Below are 27,971 nucleotides of genomic sequence, written 5' to 3'. Positions count from 1 at the left end.
GTTTAGGAAAGGGGAAAAGATGCAGTGTAAAAATCTACGCGGCGAACGAGAACAGAAAAAGCAGAGTTACTCATGGCTGGGTTCGGGGACTAGCGAGACCAGCAGGCCAGGCAGTGTCCTAGCAGATGGGCTATAGGGGTTCTCTGTTGAGTTCCTCATTAGAGACTTGCGGTCCAATCCTGTCCTGGTGACGTCCATTGACTTCACTGAGAGCCAGCTCCGACTCCTAGTATGTACATCTGTCGCTAATGCTTGGCCTGCTGGCTTGTCAAGCAGCGGTTCCTGTGGACTCCACCTAGCCGTGCCGGTTGTGTGCTGTGGGTTTGGCCATCTATTGAGTTGATGAAATCACTTTAGAGGAGTTCCCCAAGGAACATGGTATATTTAGGGAGTGAGCCAGCTAGAAATAGAAAGTTGTCTATGTACAGGGAAAGAGGATAAACCGGGCCTGCCTTTTAGCACCGACTGATCCACCCAGTTGGTCACTAGTCTCCTGATTTACCCGGCTCAAAGTGAGTGACATCTGCCCCCACACGGAGGAGCCAGTGTAATGGTGACAGACCCCAGTCGTCGGTGGGTGGGATCGAACCAGGGACCTTTGGAGCTTAGGGCATGAGCCTCCAGCCTACTGCATGAACTACAAGCCAACTGGCTGTTAGCTAAGGCTGTAGAGCAGACTCATTAATCTCTCTCTCTCTCTCTCTCTCTCTCAGTGATCTGGGTGCCACTAGATGGGACAGAATACCACACCCAGGAGGTGTGTGGGTTACACCAGCACTAGGTCTAGGCAGCGCTGAGCCCCCAGGAGGCAAATTTCATCCAGCGTCCTCAGGGTTTGGGCACATGGCTGTTCGGAGGTGTGGCACTGAGGGAATTCCAAATGATTCTCCCCCTCCCCCTCATTGTGAGAAATGTAACCACTGGTGAGCTGTGCCATTGCAGGTCTGCTCGGCAGGGAGCATGGCAGGGTTTGTGAGGACCGTGTCAGGCATGAGCACTACCTGCATGATGCAGAATCCACCTCTGAACGGCTCCTTCCCTACCACTAATCAGCAGGTATGTAGGTGGAGCCATCGCTTTGCAGATCCGCAGGCTGTTCCCCCACAAAGCTGGGGTGCAATGCACAGGCTGCTCGGCCCTGTCGTAGCAACCCGGAGCAGCTCCATTGCATCGGAGTGGCAGAATTCAGCCTGGGTGTTGGTGTGTGCGGGGCCAGGATTAGGCCTGAGGTTCAGCATGTATCTGGGCTGTTTCAGGGGCTGTCTGCCTCCAGATTCAGGAACAAGAAGACCCAGCTGCGGTCCTGTTAGATTCACGGCCGGTAGGTTTCCCTTCCAACATAAGAGATGGCAGCGAAGTGAAAACTCTAAATGAAAGCTTAGAATCTGCAGGAGCTGATGGGTAAGTCTGGCATAAAGCTGCTTCCTCTCTGCAGGTGAGTGGGCAAGTCGATTTCTCAAGCTCCGTATTTAGCAAAGAAGTAAAATGTGAGTGGAAGGAAAATCTCAGTCTTTGCAATCTGTGTCCTTAAAGCATAGACTAGATCTGCGGGACGGAGACTGGAAGAAAAAGCTGTCGGATGCACCATCTACTGGATTTTGAGGGTATGGGCGAGGATTCAGGTCCGCTGAGACCTATGCAGACAAATACATGCTCAAAGGATAAACCAGGGCTTAAATCCTGCTCCTGTTGAAATCAGCAGGAGTTTTGCCATTGACTTGGAAGCATGGTCAGTCACTAAGTCTGTTAGAAGAATTACACTGCCTGGGAATCTCCTGGCAGCGGAAGAAGCAGACATCCACAGTGAACGCCGTGATGGGGAAGGAGGTGTGTCTGTTTATGGAGCACAAGGGGCTAGTGCCGTTCTGCTGTGGCATGAGGTACCATAACACCGCTGAATGGTGTAAGATCATTGGCACGGTGTGGCTTCTCTGCTCGCAGCTAGCGAGTCTGTCATCAAGTGCAATAAATCCTATGAACACAGAGGGAAGAAATCACTCTGGAGTCTAATGCCATCCAGCCTCTATTTAAAGGGACTCAAAAGCGGGTTTTCTAAATGACTTCTTTGCTCACTGCTGTTTAGCGAAATCCCTTGGATCCTTGGAAATGAATTGTCTTCTTACCCAACGGCATCTGGAGGGGCTCAGAAAATTCACCCCCATACTCCAGAGATAAATCCATGACAACCTTGTTATTATTCTTTCTTTATATTGCAGTAGCGGCCAGGATCGAGGTGTTGTATAAATACATAGAAAGATGCCCTGCCGAACTTCTAAGCTATTAAATTCTCTCTCACTACATAAAGGTGTTTTTTTTAACCAAACCCCTTTAGCCTGGAAGTACTCCAGATACCAAACTCCCATTCAGATCCCAAAACCTCGGCGATTCAGTGCTGAGCTGAAAAATATTTAAGCCACAGCTCAGCCTGGAAGGTGAGGGTGTAAATGGCCATAGGTCCATTGCTGATTTCCCCCGGCTGAGGATGTGGCAGAAAGAGCCTTTCAAAGCACAGGGATCTCTGAAAAGCACCAGTTTTGCGCCGATACAGGTGTTCAGAAAGGCGATTTGTTCACTTTGTCCAGCAGATGTTATTGGGCAGCTGCCACGCTTTCACCCCCTGAGATATTGATTACAAGGATGTTGAAAGCACGGGAGCAGACGTCGCTGGAGAATATATATAATGTGGGTTTAAGGAATCTTGAGATAAATGCTACTTTTTATACTAAAAGGAGGACGTCTTGGAAGGCTCGGAGGGGAAGCTGAATCGCAACCTGTGTTTGAGTGGAAACGTGTCTAGGATGCAGAATGTTTTCCATAACCCAGGCTGGTTTGTGTGGGCTCACCTGGGCAGGAAGTTCTGGGGTAAAGTGATACCCCACAAAGCACAGGGATCCTTCTCCGACACCCCCTTTCCTAAATCTGATAGCTGCAGGCGATTGTTAATGAGATAAACATCCACTTTGCAGCAGCTCTTGTGTGCAGGCAACATGTGTGAAAATGATCAGTTGTGACATTTCGGCGGAAAGTGCAGGAAGTCTAATGGGCCGAATCCTGCTCGTGGTGCAAACCCAGAGTCACTGCACACTCTTCACAAGAGTTGCTCCAGGTTTGCCCCAGTGTCACTGGGAGCCGAATTTGCCCCTTTATGCTCTTCTTTAGCTTCCACTGAAACTTCGTGGTGTTTTGACACTTCCAGCTTCGTTCCCAGTGAGAATCACCAAACGCAGAGGTGCACACAGAACTAGTGCTCTGGAACAGCTACTAATGGTATGAAACCATGATCTAATGAGAGACCCCACTGTCACTCCTCCGAACTACCCAGGCCCCTAATAATTTCTTACTATACGTTCAGGACCTGATTTTCAAACACTATGCTCCATTTCTCCAGGTGCAAGTAACTGACACTGCAGTTTTGTGCCCCCATACACCAGCGTATACTCACCTATATATCTACGGGCCTAATCCAGTGCACACTGAGTCCATAAGACTCCCAGTGACTCCAGTGAACATGGGATCAGGCACCAACCAGCAAATCATGGATTTAAACATCTAAGTGTCCTAATTTGTGGGTGCAAAAAGGCACCCATATATATTTTGTTCCTAATCTTGTATCCCCCAAACTAGAGGGTAAGTGAGGCCAGGCTGAAAACTTGGTTCTCAATAGCACCCTTTGGAACAACCCAAGACAATGGGAGTTCAGGACATTTAGCCTGTTGTAGGGCTGGAAAATGTAACAACACATTTTGCTTTTAATGGGAAATAATCTAAATCCCAGCCCTTGTTACTTCCCATCTCCCAGCAGTCTGAGGTATTGTGACATTTCTGAGTAAGTCCATCCACTGGAGTCAGAGATATACCCAGGGGTAAACTTTGTGTATCATGTAACTGTTGGTGTCTCAGCAAGTAGACATGTCCTCACGGCTAATACTTGCAGTGACCGGCTCTACTGGGTCACTTTCCTCTCAAAGATGGTTGTGCCAAGTTTAAACAGCATTGGATTTCCAGGTGAGGTAACAACCACATTGTTCTGTGAATTCATTGTCAGACTATGCAGGATTTAATGTGATCCTAAATTCATGCTGATTCAACAGTGCTAAACAGCTGGCCAATATAAACAGTTTCTGGTGTCCATCAGATTCGGGATTGTCTGAGATGCTTTCTTCTGGGAGGGAAAACAATCCAGCATCTGTGTTCATGCCCATTGCAAGTAGATGCTTTCCTTTTTCACAGCTCTGCCAATGCTACTGAATAATGATTTGCAGCGCCTCTGCTGTGTAATGGTTGGGTCTCCCCTAACCAGAGATCACTGCTCATGCTGTGATTAGAACTGGATGAAACCTCTGAATGAATGTTCTTCATTGAAAAACAGCATTTCCCCCCAAAAAACAGAAATCTTCATGAGAAAATTTCACATTTTGGAAATTCTTTGTTTTTCTGACAAAACCTGAAATCACACAAAAAAGAACTTTTCCAGAGGTTTTGGGTTTTTTTTCCTATCTTCCGCTATCTCCTCCTTTTCAGCGGCAAAAGAGAAATGGGGGAGAAAAGGAGAGGAAAAGGCCCTGAAGGACAAACATTTTGAAAACTTTCCATAAAATCTTTGTGAATAAACCTAAACTTGATCCTTGTTTGAAACCTGTGGAATTAAAATTAGCAGCCTGAAGTCTTTGCAGTTTTGGCATCAGCTCTAGCAGTGATTTGTGTGGCAAGGACAAATGTCCTCTTGGAACTTGTCAGAGACCACCAACCCCCGATTCCTTTTCAGGTCATCTTGGGTCGTCTCGTCATCTGAGATTCTAATAATTGGTTGCATGTGCTTCTTCGGTGGAGTGGAAATCTTGGCAAGCCTGTGAGAAGTTAGTACTCCCCCAAGCATCAGTGTTCTTAGGGTGACGTCTGCACAAGGACCAACAGCCTTCTGGGATACTGAGTATGGAAGATGCTGCAGAAAACCTCGTTCTGTTCTCTTGCGTCCTTACGGCCTTTCTGGACTAGGCAAAGCAGTTACATTTATTGTGAATGTGCTGTAGCTATGTCCTGACTAGGGAGGCATTGTAAAGGCTGGAGGCTGGCACAGGGGGCCGGTGATGCATTACAGAGCATTTCACCTCTGAGTCACTGGTTCAAAGTCAGCCTCCATAAGCATCAAGAATGACTGGGGGTGGGGGGTTGTTAAGTAGGCTGGGTTGTAGGTCTCTGTGGACAAATGTCCATCTTACCATGCCTCTGGTGCTAATTGGCCTCCTTGCTGTCGGTCTTAGCAGAGATTTGAATGGCTTGTGGAGGCTGTCTCATGCCTAGATGAGTGCCCTCCAGAAAGGGGGTGGAATATATTTGTATGGGGCCTGGGGAATCTTGTGCTGCTGCCCAGCATTGTGTCTGCGCTAAGGATAGAGGAGGTCAGTCTCCAGGGACATCAGTCCAACACCGGAAGAGCTGAAGCTGTATAGAGACTGCTGCTTTCACTGCTGGAGTTACCAGGCTCAATTCCCAGTGCTGGCCAACCTCAAGGCTGTCACATTGCACACAGTGTGGTGGCTGTTCTTGAGGAGAGCGGGTTGGCTTCCAGATCCCTTTTGTTGGTGGGAGGCTGGCGTTGTTTCCCTTCTTGATGCTGCCAGAGGCTGAACCTGGCCAGCTGATTGGCACGGCACTCCCTTCACGGGGATCGAGGAGCCCCTGCCGGTGCCAGCTTTTGCCCATCACGCAGGCCTGAGGCATTGCCACGAAGCCAACATGTGAGGGCAAGACACGGTCCATGCTGAAACAGCCGGCACTCCGCCCGCCGTGCTACTGTCCAGGGGATGCCCTTCCAAAGGGGACCAATTCATCACTAAAAGACAGTTCTTTGGTACAGACACACACACCATCCCCGGGGCAAATCTTTTGTTCCAAAGAGAAGGAGACTTCCAAGACCAGAGAGTTTCCATAACCACGCAGGCAGACGGCAGTCTCCAGTTGGAAGTAAATGAGGGCGATTGAATGTCGGCAGCCGTTACCGGCATTACAGCAGTATCCTTAGCTCGGAACTGATCTTACTCAATCGATTTCTTTAGAAGCTCCTGTCCCTGCCTGAAGAATAAGAACTTCCCAGTCCTCTCTTGGCTAGAGGATATCTTCTGGGAATATTTTAAGATGAGTAATGTTCTACTTGACCGGGGACAGTGATCTTTAACCCGGCACCTACATCCCAGCTGGGGTTCGTTGTCCTGAGCAGTGCCGGAGCAGAGAGACATCACTGCATCCGAAATACTTTTCCCCCATCGCACAGCAGCGGCGAAAGGAAAATATTTTCACGATGCCTTTCTTCAGCCCCCTGAAATATCCCATTTTAATTTTTTGGAACCGATGACAGAAAGGTACATAGGAGTGGGAAGGTGGGTTTTATCCCGTGGCATTTCTCTGGAGAAATGACCTCCTAACCAGACAGAGGTTGGGCTTGTCTCATGGATGAATATTGGCATTATTCAATTGCATTTACTCACGGATGGGGCCTGTTTAAAGAAAAAAAAAATACAGGCATCCACTGAGTTTCCTTCACCCAGGGTTCGTGGGGCCGATGTGTCTTGTAACCTGCCATTGTTGGGAGACAGTGATCTTATGAAAGGCCTGGTCTATGCTTGGCCTGGCTGGGAGCTGGCAGCCCTCACAGTTTATGAAGTGTGTGTTCTTTCTGCGGTTGCCATTGCTGCGAGAGATGTTTTCCTAGACACATCTGCCATACATGCTTTCTGTCACTGAAGAATGAGGCAGAAAAGGTGAGCGGAATCCTTCCCCCAAAGAGTTTAGGAGGCCGGCCTCATCACTGCCTGTTGCGTTTGCGGGTGGAGGCATTGGCTGCCCTCTGGTAACGACTGGGATTCGTGCGCTCGGAATCAGCTAAGGGGCAGGTGGGAGCCCTGGAGCGCTCTTCATGTGCGTTCCCTACTCCCCTGTGGATTATTACAGGTCCGTCCCACTGTATCGTGATGGGCCAAAGTCATGGCAGTTGAGCATTTTCAGGGTTAATTTGCCATCAGCAAGTACAAAAGATACTTCCTCCCACTCCCACTGACTTAATTCATCTCCATATATCTGCAGACAAAGGACGGGGTGGGGGTGGAGGGGAAGAGACTGTAAATGTCCAGCAGCCGTTACTAGGTGAGGTTCGTTTTCGTTCACCTCTTTGAAAGTGCTGGGCTGTCACTTACTAATGCAGCCAGCGTTGTGTTATGCATATACCTTAAATACACTGGCTTGCTGCCAGCCACCTCGGCGTTAGCCGCACCATGTTCCGGTCTCGAACTTGACGATGGAGAGAGCAGTTTTCCCCTCCATAGTGTGTTTACCCCACTGTTTCTCCGGGGGGAGGAAGGGCGCCCCACCCCTTTGCGCAAACTAAAGCTTTTGAGCCCGAACAGCACCCACCGTAAAATCGAAGAGTCTCCAGAACATCCATGGGAACAGGGAACAATTCACCAGGGTGGAGACTTTCCACAGCACAATTTCTGTCTTGGGGGGTCTCGTGACTGTGATGTGCCGGGTAAATTGTAGGCTTCCTGGAACGCCGTTTTCTGTTCGGAGGCAGTGTTGTCTAGTGGATAGAGCATGGGACGGGCACTCAGACACCTGCCTTTGCCACTGACCTGCTGGGTGATCTTGGACTGGTCCCTTCCTCTCTCTGTGACTTGTTTATTCCTGTCTTGTCTGCTGGGGAGGGATTGTCTCTTACTATGAGCATGTACAGGCTTAGCTCAGTCAGGGGCTCTAGATAACACCATACCATTAGTAGTGGAAATACACAGTACAATAGTAACCGTCATTTGCAGCAGGCATCGCTCTAACTAGAGATGGGCAAAAGGTTCTGCTGAGAAAAGCAAGAGGGGGCTGGCAGGCCCTCCCCGCCCCTCCCAGAACAGTTTGTCTCATGGGATTTCTGGAACCGCCATACCTGCTCCTGGTTAGGCCAGAAGTGCCCTGAGATCCACCTTCCCTGAGAGATTTAGGCACCGACTGTTGAAGGTGGGACAAGAAGCTGCAGGAGCTGCCTGTGAAAATGAAACAGGGTCGTTCTGAACCTGTAACGAGGTTTGTGTTGGGGTCGGGCAAACGGGGGAAAGTTTGGGGCTGTCCTTATATGCTTCCAAGCGGGTTCCCTCGTTCCTTGTTTCTAACCTGCACGGTGCATGGTGCTGTCTCGATGCTTTTTCATTTGATCTGTTGTAATGAAGTGGATCAGGTGTTGAGGCTCAGCTAGCCCCCCCGGGATAGAATCAGAACTGCCCGCCAGTGTCTCCTAGGCCTTGTACTGTTAATAGCTCATTCTTTAGTCAGGGAATTAAGGTCCAGGCTTTTGGGGTGGGTTTTAACTTCAGTGTCACTGTGAAGTTCTGAGTGACCGTGCCCGGCAGTCCATTGACAATCACGAAGTCCTAGATAGCCTCAGATGTGTTATAATGGAGTCAAACTTTGGTAATTTGGTAACTCGGCCTATTTATCTCCTGCGGAAAAGAAGTGTTTCTTGAGATACTCAGGAGAAACAAGGGCCCTGCTAGTGAGAACCCGCCATCTGGGACGTTTTCTTTAGGTTCTGCCTCCTGGCATGATGCCACAGCAGCTGTTATCAGCAGAAGTCTCCTTGTTTACATGCCATAACGCTGCCGGCAGGGTGTTCTCAGAGTGCCACCCTCCTCTCTGCGACTGACTCCACCACACATTCTGCCACACCCTGGATTTGCAGCCCTTCCCAGACAGACGGGGAGGGGGGGGGAATGTGCTGACTCAGGGGTCAGAGGTGATGGCTGGGAACAGTTCTGTGCTGGCATAAAGCCAATTAGTACATGCTTTCACTTAGTCGCTGTTTGAAGTTTTATGCATGTGCATAATCCACGATTAGTGCCTTTAAACAAATTTAAATAAATAGTTCTCGGTGCTGAGCCGAGCCGTGTGCTTCACTCAGGGAGGTGTTGCTTCCCTGGTATATGGCTCTGAAGCTCCTGTACTGCTCTGTTCCTGCCTGGGAATCCCATTACCATAGAGAGATTGACTGACTGATTGGCAGAGCTTGGACAAAAGCAGGAAAGGGAGAGATGTTGGTTGAAACCCTTCCTGGCAGCGAGATCTAGTCGTTTCACTGGGACCATGGTGGGGAAGCACCATTAGATGGCATGTTTAAAACTAATGTGGATAAAACGCCAGTGAGGGCATGATAAGGAAACAATCCTACATCGGCCGGGAGGGACAGGGTAAACCTCAGCAAGCCCATGAAGCACAGAGGGGGGTTTAAAAAAGCCGAGGTGAGTTAGAAACCCAACTTCCATTGAATTTCCCTGGGACGCCTAACCTCCTCCAGTGCCAAGATTTTAACCACGTGATGCATTTCCATGTCAAACAGATGGAGAGCTTCACGTTTCACAGCTTTCTTAGGGCTGGGAGGAGGTGAAGGACCTGCTGCTACATACGAGGTTGGCCTAGCAGGGGTTCTTACGCTCAGGGAGATGGCCCAGAATTCCAAAGCATGGAGGAAATCCCATCATTATATGCTACACTTGGACAGAGCAATGGGCGGTTTGAAGAGTTGCCTTCCCATCCCACCACAGTCCGCTCTTGTCTTGCAGCATTGGCAGGAAACACCAGGGAGGAACTGCTTTGTGCTAGAGTGAAATGGAACGGTTGCCCAGTTGGCGTCAGTCAAGGTCAGTCCCAAGTCTGCACCACGAGGGAGTTTCCTCAGTCTAAATGAGCAAGTAGAGCTTAAAAACAAGGGCACAGATGACAGGTGCAAGGCAAGCTACCATTGCTGAGTGTTCACAGGGCCTGATTTGCTAGACAGATACTTGGAATCAGGAACGATGGTGATATAGGAGGCCTATGGGGTCATCTTGAGGTGCCCAGGCCAGTGCAAGATTGTTCCCTACTGCATATTGCTTAGTGTTTAGTCTGGTTTCAGATACTCAAGTGGTGGGGCTGGTACCATCAGGAAAGTCTGAGCTGCAGAGATTCCCATCCTGGGAGTTAGCGATGGGTAAGGATTTTGGTTAAGCAGCTGGTCCATCCGCAGCCATGACAGGATTGTTTGCAACAGGACATTTTCTCTAGTGCTTTGTCCCACCTAATAGTAAACCCCTTCCTCTGCCATACACCCGTGGACGTGAGAATGAGTCTTTCCTACCCTTTCTCTCCTCTGTATTTCTGGGTAAGAGGTTCTCTGCCCTGACACTGTCCAGTCCCATTCAAGAAGATCCCCAAAGACCAGGGAAGCTTTCCTGCTGAAGCCGAATCTCCATAGGGAAGCCCAGAGTGCACCAGAGTGAGGACTGGAAGCCACTGGCCAGTGTTTATATCCCCACAGCTGTATGGAGTGGGCCTCAGAGCAGCTTTTTAAGAGAGGCTTCACCCTGAACTAAAATATATAGCCTTTGAGTTAGAAAGAAGAGAGACCTGCAAAGGCTTCTGGGAGGACACAGGGCTATACAAGCAGGCTCTGGGGATGGTTAGTGGATGCAGAGCACCAGGACACAGACCGAAAAGCTGCCAAATCTCCAGTTTAGCAGAGAAACCTGAGGGCAGGACAAACCCTGTCTCAGAGCTGCAGGGAGCCCTGCCTAACGGATCAGAGCAGGGAGCTGAAATTTAACAAATGCGAGGCCTGAGGTCTGCACTAGAACCTTTAGTGAGGTTGTGGCTGATGGCTTAGCACACTGAGTTCTTCCATTTCTGACCACAGCACTTGAGTGGCAAGTTTTCCGGACGGCGTGTTTCCATTGCATCATGACGCGCACGCGGGGTTAGGTTTGGATCCACGTTAAATTCAGGCTATTTGTGGGAGGTTTAACTTTGCAGGAGGAGGGGATGGGGTCATGACAGAGGGAATGGGTGGCAGCCCTAAGAGAAACATGAGTAGTCCATACACAGCAGCCATTACCTAGGCGACACGACAAATCAGTGTGTTGACGCCCCCGGCAGAGAGCCAATTGGTGGCACGGCCCAAGGATCCAGCTCTATCTGAACAGAAACAAGCCGGGATGATAAAAGTCTGTGCCTTAACGAGCCAGATGTTATGGAGCCGGTCCTTGCTGCTAAGGGTCACTTCTTAACTCTCCCGCCTATAAAATGCTGTGAATCCAGCAGGGAATATTATTTAACGTGCTGGAGAGGATGCTGTCTGTGTTATTTACCAAGGGAAATTTTTCTTCAAACAAAGGGGCCAATTCTTAGCCGGACTGCAGACAGCCAAACCTGGTTGTTCTTTGAGTGGCCAGTGAGAAGCCGTGGACCATAAGGAGGAGGTACTGCCTACTGCACTGCATCAGACAGAATTCCCTTTGGTCCAGGGCACGTTCGCCTCTTCGGATGATGAGGTTGCTGCAGATACATTCTTCCCTTTTGACTCAGTGCTTCACACACACAATATCCCAACCGAATATTGTCCAAAATGATCACTAGCTCTCCCTGGTCTCCAGGACGCCTAGGAATTCTGCAAACCTGCCATGCCATTCTTGCAGCTAGTTACCCCCAAGTTCAAGACCACGCAACTGGCTGCATCTCATTCCCTTTGGAGTTGGAGATGGCGTTGTAGGAAATGGGAGGCCTGGCTGTTGACAAGCGGCACTGACAGAACAATAGGGAAACATTTCAATACCTATATAAACTGGGGAAATAGGGAATGGGGTCCTATTTTAAAAAAAAACTAATAGAGAGCATCATTTTAAAGAAGGCGTCAATACACAGTAAATTAAGTGTCCAGACAGAAGCAGCTTTAAAAACCTCTCTCTGTAAGCTGTGAAAGTTGGCAAGAGTCCCCGTTTTCCAGCAATGACGTGTGTGGGTTGTTGTTTTTTGGGGGAGGAGGAAGGTTGTGAGTGTGGGGTTTTTTTTTATCAGAATGTCTGTGTTCCAGTTACAGGTCACTGAGAGTCTAGGCCGTCTGGGAGAGCAGTGGGTCTCTCTCTTTTCTATCTCCTCTCCTCTAGCCATATGCTGGAGTTGTTCTGGCTCCTACAGCAGGGGAAAGAGATTTCATCATTTTTATCTAAATACAGTGGGCTAGAAAAGAGACTAATACCTGCTTCGCCTGTTACTCTCTGCCCGACTCCAGGAGCAAAAAGCTGCTTTCCCCCCCCCATAAACTCTGATAAATACTTTTGTGCCATTTTCTCAAATTACAATGTGAGCAATGATAGTTTCTTCTCCAGTGTTATCCTTGCACTAGAAACATCTAGGACTTTGCACGGGAACAGTGTAGGAATATGTACAGTGTATTTGAGTGTGTCCCAGTCCTAGGAATACGGGGTGTCCGTGTGTGTGTGTGTCTGTGTCCGTGTGTGTGTGTGTGTGTGTGTGTCCCAATCCACAGAAGATGTGAGACTCTCAGAGCTCCCAGTCACACAGCCTGGTTCTTTCGCTCAAGCTGCAGAGACACATGCTTGCAGCTCTGCCGGTTCCTGGGTGTGTTGGCCGAGATAGGAGCTGTCACACATAGATACAGATGTTGAAGGTGGTGGAGTTACGCTGGTGTATGTTTGTAAGAGAAGAGTTGTACCCCATAATATATATTAAACATACACAGGCTTATTGGTATCTATCACAGATCAAGGCTCCATTGTGCCGCGAGTTGTACAAATACATAGTAAGAGACAGTCCCTACCGCAAATTGTTTACAGTCTAAGCAGACAGGACAGATGCGGGGGAGAGGGGAGGGGCGCGTAGAAAACGGAGGGTAAGTGTCTTGCCCCGGGGGCACATAGGATATTAGTAGCAAAGCCTGGAACAGGAGCCGTGTCTTTAAAGTCCAGGCTGCTCTCCACTCCAGTGTTTCTCGACCTTTTTGATAACAGGGACCAGGTTGCTGCCTTCTTAAACCGCAGCGGGGAGATTTCCAAGGACCAGTCGTTGAGAAGCACTGCACTAGACCAAACCGCCACCCCGCGCTGTCTAATCTACTTTAATCTACCCTCTCGCGAAGGCAGCCTTCCCCAAAGTATCTGGGCATTAGCAGCTAAACAGATACATGAATACAGTGACACTTGAATCTACTCGGCTGCCAAAGTCACTTACTTTCTGTCCCCTTTCAGGCCAGTTTGAGCTATGCAGTTGGAATCACGGTGGCTCTTGAATGGAAGGGTTGAGATCTACCAGTCTCCATCAGGCCTGACCCCTCTTTGGGTCTTGACATCGATTCAGAGGATACCCAGCGAAACCTGAATGAATGAGTCCTTGGTATAATGCAGTCAGTAGGGACCAAGGAACCCTTTTAAAATGCAGACTGCAGACCCGACAGCCAGCTGCTATGGATTACCATGTGCTTCCTCCTCCATTCATGGGCCACTGACATGGTACGGAGCTCTGCATTGCTGCTGTCTGGACATACAAGGACTACTCTACTCTAGAAGCGCTACAGCAGTGCAGCGTTGATGCTGTCGCGTTGCTAGTGCAGATACTCTAAGCTGACAGGAGACAGTTCTCCTGTCAACTTAATTACTCCAACCCCGCGAGCGGCGGGAGCTGGTGGCAGGAGACGCTGTCCACACCGGTGCTTAGGTGAGTGTAACGGCACTCAGGGGAGTGACTTAGTCACACCCCTAAGCGACATAAATTGTACCAACCCAAGTGGTCGCGTGTACAAGGTGCACAAGGCAGCGTGTACAAGGTGCTCTCCCAGGCTCCTCAGGAAGTTTTAATTGTTTATTGGGAAGTGGCTTGGATCAGGAGTGTTGGGAGCAATCTGAAGCTTGTATGCACAGCCCACAGCATCCCATAATCTCGCAGGCCCTACATGCCAATAGGCATAACAATAGCTAGCTCTTATGTCATGCTGTTCATCCATAGAGCGCGAAGCACTTTACAAAGGAGGTCAATATCATTATCCCTGGTTTACTGGTGGGGAAACTGAGGCACTGAGCGGCTGAAGAGACTTGCCTAGGATCACTCAGCAGGCCAGTGGCAGAGCTGGGATTAGAACACAGCTCTCCTGAGGTCCAGTCTAGGGCCTCTCTGGGTCACGCTGCAGTCACTCACAGAGAAGGTGCAGCGAGGTACATCTAGCCACGTATCAGCCAGAGGCCAGACAAAGCTGCTTGTTCCAATAAGAAGTGGTGCACCTGAGTAATTAAAAACTGTCCTCCAATGTGACCTTTGTCCCCTACTCCACACCCCTGGCGGCGTTCTTCCAGTTCCCCCCTTCTTCCCATCGTAGTCTGTGCTGTACAGTAACAGGCAGCAAAACGGTAGCTCTTTAAAAAGGCCCAGTGTAATCTAGAGATTAAAGTTGTGGATGGATGAGGGGGTCAGGACTCTCGGGGTACATCTACACTGCAAAGAAAAGCCTGCGGCATGGAGCCTCGGAGCCCAGATCCATGGGAAAACTAGCAGTGTAGACGTTCCCTCTCGGACTGGAGCCTGGGCTCTGAAACCTGGCAAGGGGGGAGGGTCTATGTCTACACTGCAGCCCAAGACCCATGAGCATGAGTCAGTTGACCCAGGCTCTGAGACTTTGTACCGCGGGCTTTTCTTTGCAGTGTAGACGTACCTTTGGATTCAATTCCTGGCTCTTCCACTAGCTCGCTGTGTAATTTGGTGCAAGCCCCTGTTACTCCTGGGTAACGTGGGGTAATAGGATCTATCTCACGGGGAAGAGGCACAGTTCCTAATGAGCATTTGTGCCACACATGGAGATCATCTGACAGAAGGTGCTGGGAAAGTGGAACCCCATGGACTTTCACTCCTGGAGCTTTAAAATGGGCATTTTTAAGACTGAATCTGAGCAGCTTTCTCCAGCCTAGAGAGAACTGTTACAACTAAGGTACAAACCCTGAAGGGAAAGTCTTTTTGTAATGGAAACCCTACTGGACCCTTCATTATCATGAGCCCTTCAGCTCAGCTTAGCACATACTCTGAAAGACTTTTGCACTTCTAATCTACCGAGCACCATAGATATCTTCCTACTTTATAGTCTGTGTTACGGGAGTAGGAGATCAGAAGGGGGAAATGATTTCCCCCAAAATAGCTCTTGCTGTCAGTGCGTGGGATAGCAATTCCCTTTAGATTGACAGAACTGAGAGCCCATTTGATCTGAACGGCTAGAAATTAAGGAAGAGGCTACCTCCTGAGAGAAGGAAAGGCACAAGATCCCGTTTGCAAGGGTATTTACGTAGGTCATTGGCCCTCTCCCTTAGGAAGCACCTAGTGGCTCCCGTACAATCTCCTCCTTGCATTTCATCCCTTTATAACATTAAGTCTAAAGAGAGGACTCCATATTTAGACAGCTTTGGCTCCCTCTTCAGGAAGTCTGAATAAACAGCACGCTCCATCTGTGCATTTATTTGTACCACCATCTGGATTTGGTGTTGGAACTTAATGAGTAGAAGGGAGCGGTTGTGAGGGGAACGTCAAGTGTATGTTTGCATAGTTGAAATCTGAATGGTATGTTCTGCAGGGGCCACTGGTTAGTTTTATCTCAGTCGTTCTACTATTATACTTAATCAGGAAGGATTTTTATTTTTTTTTTAAATCTACTTTTCTTTTACATAGAACCAAATTATAATCACTTTTAATTGAAAAAAACCCTGATAATATTCTGAACCAAATTTCTGGGAGATTAATTAACAGTGCAATAAATCCCCAAAGGAAATGCTCATTAATCTTGCCTTTCAGAAGCAAATTTCAGCAGAGAGCTGATTTAAAACATTGCTAATAATTAGAGGAAAGTTGACAGCTGAACCCCCCACCGTGCCCCAAATCTGGCAAAAGTCTTCTCCTATCAGATCCTGACTTAAACTAGTTCACGCTAAAACAAGTGTCTTTGTCGCTGGTGGTGGAAATCTTATGATCAGAGAGGGAGAAGATGCAAGGAGTCTTTGGCACAAACTGTGCAACTGAATCTGGAACAAGACAGGGGATCTCAGGGTTGTTTATTCCCGAGTGGCTCATCACTGGGGTCTGTGAGGGCCTAGGACATCTCACCTTTGGAGCGGGACTTTGGAACAAGCCAAGGAGAAACAACTGTCCCCCCAGATCAGGAGCCCTGCCTGGGCATGCTGGGGAAGGGCATTATAAGTGCGTGCTCGCAGCATGTTGCAGACTTCCAGCCCAGTTGGGTGCATTCCCTGTTGCTGCTAGTTCTGTACCAGGAAACAGAATCTTACAGTGTTAATTAAAGATCCCTGCTGACCTAAGGCCCGATGGGAGTTATAAGTACTCATTGAGACCCACTGCTGCATTGCAAAGCACTGGTATTTCCACCCAACCCATGTCCATTCGTCCTCTGGGCCCATATGTTGCTCTAGACAGCCCCATCAGCCAATCTGCAGAATATCAGCTGCTTCCCTTTTTCGGGGCATCTGTCGGTAGCACGTCTGTTACCTGGGTCACTGGAGCAACCAGGCCAGCTCTTTGCGTGTGGCTTGGGAAAGGGGCTTTGCTCTGCACTAGTCCATTGCCTGGTGATTGCTTCCCAAACTGATCCGGCTCCTGTGTCAGTCATCAGTCATCTCTGCTTTCATGCTGGTCCAGCCATCCCCCAGCATCAGAATATCACAGGCTGGTTTGATTTAATGGACATTTTGCCGTTTAAACAACAACAGTATTGGAACTGGAAATCAACAATTTTGCTGTCATCACAGCACTCTGATCTATCTACCTACCTAGACTAAGATGGAGATATACCTGTCTCATAGAGCTGGAAGGTCATTGAGTCCAGCCCCCTGACTTCACTAGCAGGACCAAGTACTGGTTTTGCCCCAGATCCCCAAGTGTCCCCCTCAAGGATTGAACTCACAACCTTGGGTTTAGTAGGCCAATGCTCAAACCACTGAGCTATCCCTCCCCTACCAATCCAGCCAGCCATCATTGTAGTACCTGGGCACCTTCCACTTAAAATCAATTTCAGTAGCAAAATGTCTAGTGGACTTCATGGATCTCTGACACTTCTCCCTGTCTGGGGTCAAAACGCTGCTTCGGGGTGGGGTTTTTGCTTCTGCTTTGTCATTGCATTAATTGCTTCTCTTTTGATGTTGTTGGTAGAGGTTTCCGGGTAGAAGGGGCTGTCAGTGGAGGATGACACGCATTTTAACTGAGCTGCAGGGACCATCTGGACTGAGCATCCAAAGCACAGACTGATTTCTCTTACATCAGGTTTATTGTGACCTAAGGAGGCTGGGATGAGCAAACTGCCCCCTGGTGCAGAAGGGCCCCAGTCAGGGAGACCCACGTTTGCATCTTTTCTAACATGTCTCCAGCCTCCATTGAAATGAAACTCCATTCAAAGCTTTGGACTGTCTGAATCGCAATGAGCCAATTAACTTCAGTGGGAGATACGGGCGTATCTATCCAAGGGCACAATTTGACCAAATTACTATGGAAAGAGTCTGATCTTTGTTACTCCAGCTTTTGATTTCAATGGACTTACTCTGGGTTTACATTTGGCGGGGAGGTGGAGGGGAGTGAGAGAAGAATTTGTCCCTTGGCATTTGTGTGTGGTTGGCACACTGTGGGCTAAACCATGCTGCCTATTACGCTGGCGTAAATCAAGAATAACTCCACTGATTTCAATAGAGTTGCTTTGGGTTTACTGCACCATAGTCGAAGTGAGAACAGTGTTTGCTCTTGGGTCTTCATTTTCGTTTCCTATAGTGTGGTGTTTTAACCCAAACACACACTGCAATGTGTCCCCCAGATATCAACTACTAGGATGGACATGAGTGAAACACATGGACAAATCATTTTACTGCCATTTTCCTTTGCTCTGATTTAGCATCTTTCCCTGGTCAGTAGGACCCTGCTCTTCATAGCCCAGTAGTGATCTCCTGCTTCTCTGTCTGATAGCAAAGAAGCACTTTGTCTTTGTGGCTGCGCAGGTGACCTGCATTAGGTTTCTCTGCTGGGGGCATCTGGGTTTTATCTCCTTTCTGCGTGGTGGTGATGTGGGATTTATTACTGTGGAAATGAGGCCAGGGCATTAGTGAGCCTGAAAGTAGACAAACATGCACAGTGGTGACATTGTCAGGGCAGCTTCAGGTTGAGCCAGGAGGGGGGGGACGTGCCATGGGAAGTGTGCTAGAGCCAAACGGTTTCATCAACAGGGAGAGGAGGAAATGCTGTCTGCGGGTGACGGGCAAAGGAAGGGAGAGCCAGGGGCAAAAATGGCGTGATCCTACCCGCTGAAATCCAGTGCCGAGCAAAGCACAAAGAATAGAAGCAGCTCTGTGTTGGTTTTCATTGCTAAGCAGTGAGGCTCCTGGTGCTGCTGTCTGTCATTGTGATTGTTGGAGAAAGTTACCGATCCAGGTTTGCGATCAGCGTGATAATCTCCCAGCAAGGTTCGGTTATTGTCCCTAGCAGCACAGCTGCTCTCCAAACTCCTCCAAAGCCAGCTCGGCCAGCCTCAAGGCTGGCTTAGCCGGTCAGGCAGCATAAGGGAAATCTTACAGAGGCACAGAGCCAGCCACAAGACTTTCATGCCACTCTCCCCACCCCTGCTTCTGGTGTAGCTGGGAAAGGAGCCATGGCTGGGAGTCCATATGGCAGGCGGATCCTTGTCTCCGTTTCAGGCCTCCGTGCTGGGAGGACTGGCTCTGCACAAAGCAGCAGCAGGATCGGGGGAGGGCAAACGTGAGCACTAAACCATTGTGTGCTCCCAGCACAGCCCAGCCCAGCCCAGAATAGGGTCTGTAGTAACTGGCTAAGCTACCCTCAGTGTCAGGGCCGGCTCTGGCTTTTTTCCCGCCCCAGGCAAAAAAGCCTCCCGCCGCGTCCGCGCCTCCCCCACCCCCCAGTGCGGACCTCCCGCAGGCATGCCACCGAATCTGCGTTACCAGCAGACCTCCTGCAGGCATGCCACCGAATCCGCGTTACCAGCGGACCGCCTGCAGGCATGCCGCCGAAGGCTGCCTCACTGCTGTGCTTGGGGTGGCAAAATACATAGAGCCGCCCCTGTCTAGAACGATGCACCATCCAACAGAAATCAGCCGGGTCAATCTGCAAAGGTGTTCCCTACTCCCGAAGGCAAGGGGGGGGGGGCCAGTTTTTTAAGGGAAGCTTGAGAAATGTGCTTGCTCGTTGCAAGCTCCCTGTACATCCATGTCCCTGCATGACCAGAACTTAAACTAGGACCAGAGAAGGAGGGAGGCAGCCTGGGACGGACCCAGACTCAGGCAGACAGAAGGAAGGAAATGTGATACTGGTCTGGGAAACATTCCACTGGCTTTTTTTAGGCCAGGAGATAATCGGAGGGGTGCGTGTGTCAAAACGAGACCGTGTCTTGGGAAAGCGGGACAGCAGCTGATATGGCGGCAACAACAACAACAACGAAATAACACAGTGCCGTATTGAGCCCCTTGGCTATTTCAGCTACGGCCCCCTTCCCCCGCCCCCCTGTAGAGCAGAGCTGGGTTTGCTGTCATTAATAATACGGCAACACAAACAAATGACTTCACTTGGCATCGCTATCAAACTGTGGCTGCATCTCCTCCGTCGCCTCTACATCAGAAAATGTAACAGCCTGGGTGAGTGAGGAGTTCGCTGCTGACCCCTGACCCTGCAGTGACTCACTTGAGAGCTGTATTTAGGTCAGCTAGCGTGTGTTGTTTTCCCACCATGATATTAAAGGGAAAGGGAAGCTGCCTATGAAATCAAAGGGCTGAGTGCAGCTCCAGCCCTTACGTTAAAGGATCAATGGTTCCATCCTGCCCCGAAGTCTCATCCATTCACCCGGGTTGTCCTTGCTATGATACTTAGGGGGTATGTTACCACAATCTGCCCTTCAGGCTTGGATCATTATTATTATTTGTATTAGCATAGTGCCTGTGAGCCCTGGTCGTGAACCCGGACCCTGTTGTGCCAGGTGCTGGACAAACACAGTCCCTGCCCTGCATCGCTTACAGGCTAAGTAGAGGAAGAGAGACAACAAAATGAATACAGCTAGACACAGCGGAGGAAAACACTAGAAGAGCTAATGTGATCTTGGGATGCATGAACGGGGGACTGGCGAGTAGCAGAGAGTTTATTTTACCTCTCTATTGGGCACTGGTGCGACCGCTGCTGGAACACTGCATCCATTTCCTACAATTCATGAAGGATGTTGATACATTGGAGAGGGTTGCGAGAAAAGTCATGAGGATAATAAAAGGATTGGAAAACCTGCCTTATCATGATAGACTCAAGGAGCTCGATCTATTTAGTTTAACATTGAGAAGGTGAAGGGGGGACTTGATTCCAGTGTATAAGTCTGTACATGGGGGATAATATTAAATAATGGGCTCTTTAGTCTAACAGAAGAAGGTCTAACACAGGGGTCGGCAACGTTTGGCACGCGGCTCGCAGGGTAAGCACCCTGGCAGGCCGGGCCAGTTTATTTACCTGCTGATGCGGCAGGTTCAGCCGATCGCGGCCCCCCACTGGCCACGGTTCGCCGTCCCGGGCCAATGGGGGCGGCGGGAAGCGGTGTGGGCGAGGGATGTGCTGGCCGCAGCTTCCTGCCACCCACATTGGCCTGGGACGGCAAACCGCAGCCAGTGGGGGCCGTGATCGGCCGAACCTGCCGCGTCAGCAAGTAAATAAACTGGCCCGGCCCGCTAGAGTGCTTACCCTGGCGAGCTGCGTGGCAAACGTTGCCAACCCCTGGGCTAACATGATCCGGTGGCTGGAAGTTGAAGGTAGACAAATTCAGACTGGAAATAAGGTGTAAATTTTTAACAATGAAAGTAATTAAGCATGGGAAGAATTTACCAAAGGTTGTGGTGGATTCTCCATCGCTGGCAATTTAATCAAGATGGGATGTTTTTCTAAAAGCTCGGCTCCAGGTATTATTTTGGGGCCGTTCTGTGGCCTGTGTTATACAGGAGGTCAGACTAGATGATCATGGTGGTCCCTTCTGGCCTGGGAATTTATGAAACAATGAGACAGTGTTGGTCAGTGTGACAAGCAGTGGTCTCAGCACGCCAGTTGCCTAACTGTTGTCAAATTGTTGTTTTTTGCCCACAGAGCCTAACTCAAACCCCATTGAAGGTAATGGGATTCTTTCCCACTTATTTCAGTGGGGTTGGATCAGGCCCAGAGGTCACATAATGTTAAGAAGAAGCAACACCATAGTAATGATCTACAGAGACATAGGTACATACACAGTTACTGTCTTCATAGAATCATAGGAGTGAGAGATGGGAAAGACCCATGTGGCTATCCAGTCTATCTCCCTGCTGGGGCACCATTGTTTCCCAGTGCACCTGGGACAGTGACAGACCCTGGTTGTCGGCGGGCAGGATTGAACCTGGGACCTCTGGAGCTAAATGCATGAGCCTCTACACATGAGCTAAAAGCACTTAACTATAGAGCAGACTCATTAATCTCTCTCTAAGTGGTCTCAGTGCCACTAGATGGGTCAGAGCACCACACCCAGGAGGTATGTGTGTTACACTTTCACTTCTACCACTGTCACACCCGGTCTATAAATAAAAATCCCAAGCAGCGGGGCATCCATCCCCTCATTTGGGAGACTTTTCCACACATTCCTACATCACCCTATCAGGAATGAGTTCCTGATGTTCCTCATAAATATTCCCTTTCTTAATTTCATACCACGCCTCCTAATTTTCTCTCCTCCTTGTGCCATACCAAATAATTGCTCACCGTCATGGTGTCATGGTCCCTTCAAACATCTGTAGACAGGTGGCATGACCCACCTCCCCAAACCCAGCCAAATCCAACCATATGATTTCATAGACTCATAGAACCATAGGGTTAGAATAACCAGAGAGTTATTTGCATGTATTTGCTTCCATGTCCAGAGTTTTGCAAGTGCAAAGAAACTAGAAGCCACTTTAGAAACTTTGGCCTGCTCCATTTAACTCCATTATGATAAAAAAAAAAACTTCTCTGATGACACAGACCTGGATAGATTAGGAGACCTCACAGCATCAGCAATATTTAATGCCTCTCCAAAGCCCCCGTTCCCCAAAGCATTTTAGCATGTGCTTAGGTCCATCTCTCTTCAGCAAAATGCTTAAATCTCATTGAAGTTGTGGGACTCATAAAGCCATGAACCAAAAAAGCAAGTAGTCAATGGGACTTAAGCAGAGATGTTTACCGGCGGGTCAGCGGAAGAATCGTGTTCTGCAAGTGTCAGGCATGGAACCTGCTTCCAAGTATAAATTCTGGGGGTTATTTTTAAGACATTCATAGAACTACATAAAATCCCTTTGTTCCTGCCAAACAATAGCATCCTTGTGTGATGCAGCAACCAGGTGAAAACTCTAACAGGGTGGAGGGGGTTAGAATTCCTGGCTTTGCCCTATAATATGAAGTAGGCAGTTCTTGGTTTGCCTTCGGCACTTGGGAAAATACTTCACTTGCTGGAGTGTGAGTGAGAGGGAGAGTTTAAAATGGTGGCTCCTGGAAACAGAGGACGCTGCTTATTATCCTCTACTATTGACCCTGAGGGTTGTTCAGCAGCAAACGTGGCTAATTAGCCTGAGTGAAGATCTGGTTCCACACCGCTTTCTAATTGCAGGTCACGGCAGCTGCTGCTGGGTGAGCTCGCTGCACCCACAGCCAGTAGAAGCAGGTCAGGCGGGCTGTGAGGGGCACACACGATCTACCTCAAAAGCTGGAGTGTTTCATTGCTAATCGAATTGCCTCAGAGCTGCCTGCAGGCATGTATGGCTTTAAACGGCAGGGCCCTAAAACTGGCTTCGGGTATGGAAATATGAGACATTATCCGTAATATTCATGGCTCCACATAATGACCCAATCTTTGTCTTTCAGTCAGGGAAACCTAGCCAGCATGGATGAGGGAGTGGAGTCTAGTAGTTAGAGCAGGAGACTGGGCGCCAGGAATACTGGGTTTTAGCCTCAGCTCTGGGGAGGAGGGCAGTCTGTTAGTTAACACAAGGGGACTAGGAGTCAGGACACCTGGGATCTGGGGATTGTGGGCAAGTCATGGCACGTCTCTGCACATTGCTTCACCCACGTATCCATGGGGATATTGATGCATCCCAGACAGGTGGGAAGGTTAGGAAGCCTATGTCATTATTGTGTGTAGAGCACTTTGAGATCCTCACAAGAAATGGGGTCAGACCATCCTCATAGTTGTCACCAAAGCAGACTTGCCATCAGGAAGCCAGGAGATGAAGCTTCCTCTTTAATCCTATAATCATTGGAGATTTTAATTAAGGGAGTTAATTTTTTTTTTTACAGTGCTGCAGTGGAAAACGTACATCCCGGTTCTATACTGAGCTGCTTGTATATCGCTCTTGCGAACGGCGCTGACTCAGTGGCAAGTCTGCTGCTTTGCAAACCCCAGGGGTTCCTCTGTCCCTCTCTGCCTGTTCTTTGTCCTTTGTAAACCATCGTTTTCATTAGGAAGCCTGCTCACTGCCTTCTTGCCCCGTGTTCCTTTTATCTCCGTTCTGTTAAATGATCTCAAATATGCGATATGATAAAGACAAACAAACACCCGTTCAATTTAGTTCGCCCTAATGCCAGACTCTACTTTTACCAAAGTAATTAAGATTAATGCAGTTGATAATTTGGGAAGCATTCTTAAATGTACCCTTCTGGCAGCATCTAACATATAATTTTACCTTAGAAGATTTATCGGAACACTCAGGTAACAGATAGTTCCTTAGCAAACAGGAGCATTTAGAAGCAAAATGAAAGATTAATATTTCTTAAATAAGTGTCAAAATAAGTCATTCTTTATTACAAGCCCACAAAGATGCTGCTGTCAATCCCAGGCCCTCTGATTCACATAGGAGATTAAAACCACTGCAGGCTGGGGGGGGGGGGTTAGATGCCATTTTTGTACAATTTTAATTATTTAATGCAGTTGAAAAGGTGCCAGATCGACAGCCCTGAAAGTGAAGTCTTCTGTTTATGCACTATGAAATGGACCGCAACGAGATCCTGGACCTGAACAACCCCAAACTTCAGGAGTGTTTGAAATCTGAATTCAGAATCAAATCCAGCCCCTCTCTTTATAATGGGATATCCCTGGATATGTCACTTCCCCAGCTCTGGGATGGGTGTAAATTCTGCAGCATGTCCCATCTCTGATCCACCGGAGACGGGAAGAAGCAGCACAAGTTTCCCGCATGCTCTCCTGCTGATGGGTATTAGCTCCTGGTCAGTCAGTTTCCATGGCTCATTCCATCCATTCATCTAGGTCTCTTTGTGGCCCCCATCACTAAAATATCTGAGCACCTCCCATGAGTAAAAACCAACAGCACTATTCCTTTCTCCCTTCCCTGCTGACAAGAAGCAGGCTTGGTCCTTTCATTTTGTTTTTCTATTGGGGCAAATATGCAAGAACACCCGTCAGGGCACTGCCCTCAGGAAAGCCTGGGTGTGGAGTTTGGTTTCATTCCCAGGATCTGCAGCAAAGAGCACTGGTCGTGATGATGGTTGTTGTGATATTGGCTTGTGTCCCACTAGCAAGTGAGACCCTCCCCCAAAATTGTCTTCCCTCCATTACTGTGTTGTTCCTATTCTGTGCAGTCCAGTCTGCCTCCTTTCATGAGCACCACATCTCTTCTAAATGTGATATTCATCCACATGAATGTGTACTGAGGACTAAACAAAATATAGTGCCTCTGGAACGAGGAGATGCAGTTGATGGCCACGTGCAGAACTCCATACTCCAAGCCATGGACCGAGTCGTCCATCCCCAGTGTGACTGCCATTGACGTCAAGGGAATTGGTATGAAGTTGACCTCTTCCACCTTGGCCAGTTAAAGTTAGTTCTCATTTGTTTTGTGCCAGTCCATCCCAATGGTTCCTGGCCCGGCATATGCCCACTCAGCAGATTTCAGATGTATTTCTGATTGCTACCACGGGCAAGAAAGAATCTAAAAACCTCCCTCGTCTTACTTATCAGCCAGATGGGCTATTTGACTCTGAGCTGTCCCAAAAGTAAATTATGGGAATTATAGGATTTGCCTTCCCAAGTCACCTTGAGCAGTGCAATCATTTTAAAGTGGACATCTGGATGGGTAACTTTTAGAGTTGGTGGGAGCCACATTCCATATCTTCCTCCCGTGTCCAACATTACCGACAACCTCCCTCTCATTCCGTGAAAATCATGGCTTGTCCTAGGAAGTACAACTAAAGCCACAATCTGGGCTCATCCTACCAGGCAGGTGCCTCTCTCACGAAGATCGCACGAGCTGGACCGAGGAGCAAAGCTCAGAATGTTTGGATGATTATCCAGATAGGACTGATCACCCAAAAGGGCAAATTTGGATTCCAAACATGTTATAAGTCAGGACCATCACTAGCAAGAAGTGACCAACCGTCACTAGCAAGAATCCCCTGGGAACAGTCCTTCTGCTCCCAGGAGTGGTCGGAAGCAGCCCAAGCAAAAAACCAAACAAACCACGAAATGCCTTTTTCAGACCTCCTCAAATGGTTCTGTTCACGCTTTAGGAGTGAGGCTTGGCTCCACTGGTGTTGTGTACAGCCAGTGAGCCACCCATCCCTAGCGCCGGTCCAAAGCAGCCATGTTATTTCTATCCCTTCCCAGCGAGAGACGGGGTCCAATTATAAGGCCTTTATCATTTATTTTCTCCTTCCCAGATGATTCCCACAATGTACAATTGCTTACTAGTTCCCAGCCAGAACTCAGCACTGCCTGGCTTAGAGAACCTGTCTTTGCTTTCTCAACGCAATCCGTTTTGGGTACATGACCAGACTGGGGCGCGTGTCCCGCCCCCACCGGTGGTCATTTGGAAACTGTGATAGTCACAGTCTATATCTCCCTGGGGCTCTGAAGTGTTTCTCCCCCGTCCATTGCACAGGGAGGCAGCGGTAGTGGGAGAGGGTAGTTTTGAAATATACTACCCAGGAGAAGCCCTTTGCTTCTCTGCATGGAGGCAAGAGAAAGGAATTATCAAAGCTCTAATTGTTAAACGCTGTGCTTGTTTCTGTTGGTCCCAGACGGGGCTTTCTCTGAACTCCACTTTCCAAAGGGTGATGCAGAGGCCAGATGCTCCCATTCTGCTTTTTATTTATTTGAGCAGGAAATGGGTTAATGTCAGAAAGGGATTAAGAAATGTTTCTGGTTTGACCATGCGATTATTAAACTTCTGGGGAAAACAAATGCCTGTTAACTCTTTGCAGGAGAAATTTAGAGCTAGAGAAGTTCCTCGGTCTCTCGGGAATGATGATAATTTTATAAAACCACCTTGCCTTTTCAATGGCGGCTTTCTTCCCATCTAATTCCAAGGGGCTTTGCAAGCTAGTGTACACTGGAATTGCTTCATCCACCACTGAAATGCAGCCAGTTCTGGGGTGGTATGTGGTGGCTGTTTAACAGCACGCAACAATACTACCTTCCCATGCAAGACAAGAAATGAAGAATAAGCCTGTACTGAATTGAAATTAAAAAGGAATGTCAGTAGCTAAACTGGAATTACTCAAATGGGGATTTAGCCAGGACACCACAGTTAACACCTCCACTCTTTTGAAACATACCATTGGATATTTACTGGGGATCGTGGTTTCCCGTCTCATCTAAAGGCAGCATCTGTAGCAGTGCAGTGCCTGTTGGCACTGAACCAGGCATTGACTTTGTACTGTCTTTGGAAGTAGACTGCTACCTGTTGAATCACTAACTTCCTTCAGCAGCCTAGGTTCTTCTTTATGGTCAAGTCTTCCATCCAAATACTGGCCAGACCTGCTTAGCTTCTGAGGTCTGGTAAGATCACAGCATGAGAGAGTCTGGCTGCAAGATGACAACAGATCCCTACACCATGCAAGGAGGATGGGACTGGATGATTCAGAAGAGGCCTCTTCCAACCCAATTTTTTCTATGGGTTTCTGAATGACAGGAGCCCAGCTGGTGGAGGTCTTGTAATTCAGGGGTCTACACAGCCTTCAAGTGGTGGTTGTAATCTAATTTCTGTCCACAGTTAACAGTGGAACTCAGTACTGACCGTACAGATGGGCCACTCCCCTGTTGTTGGAGTTCCCACTGTTTTCAGTATAAAGAGTTTAGAAATAAAGGCCTGAGGGGTTGTTCTGAGGACTAAAGTTCTTCATTGCCCTGTGGGAGATTTGAATTCCATGATCAGCCCTGTTGTCCAGCCCCCACGGCAGCGGTGGTAGCTAGAATGTCACTGCAGAAAAGGGCCCCATGAAGGAAAACACACCTGGGAGAGAAGGAGAAATGCTTGAGATGTGGGGCTCAAAAAGGATCTTGCTAATGCCATATAGTAGATGTGAAGAGTGTCTGCACAGCTAGGCTCTGATCTCCCCACGAAGTACGCGTGTGTGTTTGTGTCAGCTCCAGCGGCACATGTCCACCAAGAGCTGAACCACCCGCCCTGTGGCACACTAAACTCACCAGCTAATGGAGAGCTGGCCTGGCTCAGAGAAATGCTTGAGCTCCAGCCGCTGGAGACATGGACCTGGTCAGAGCTGGATTGAAAACTGATGGGTTGAAAATCCTCTTTGAAATCAGCATATTGCAGGAATCGATCAGGAATATGGATCACCCATGGCGAGGGGGAGGGGACGAGGCTAGAAACAAGACGTAGTTGGTGTTTTATTTGAAAAAAATAGCAAAACACAAGAAGGGAAACCTTCTCCCTTGTGTTGATCAAAGTCAGCATGCAGCTTTTGGAGTTAAAGTTCTCCCCATCGCATTGCATTGTCTTTGTATCTCTCTTTTTCTCTTTCCATCCCCGTAGGCACCCCTATAGCTGTCTATCCCCATACACACCCCTCTGTACCTCCATCTGTCCCCATACACACCACTCTTCTGTCTGTCTACCTTTTCATCCCCATATACACCACCCCTCTGTCCGTCTATCAAGCGCCACCTACCAAAATAACAGTAACAATCTCTATCACTTTTTTCCTTCCCCGCCTGTAGGAGAAACTGCTTGATTGATTTTCACAGGTTTGGTTTTTTGCTCGTGTGACTGGGGGTGGGGTGTTGGTTGTTTGCAGAAGTTTCCGAGGGGAAACTCAGCTGAAGAAGTGAGTTTAGTGGACTTCAGCTGGCA

This window comes from Trachemys scripta, chromosome 13 (assembly GCF_013100865.1).
Source record: "Trachemys scripta elegans isolate TJP31775 chromosome 13, CAS_Tse_1.0, whole genome shotgun sequence".
Lineage (NCBI taxonomy): Eukaryota > Metazoa > Chordata > Testudines > Emydidae > Trachemys > Trachemys scripta.
The sequence above is the reverse complement of the archived record's forward strand: the minus strand, read 5'-3'. Positions refer to the sequence as shown.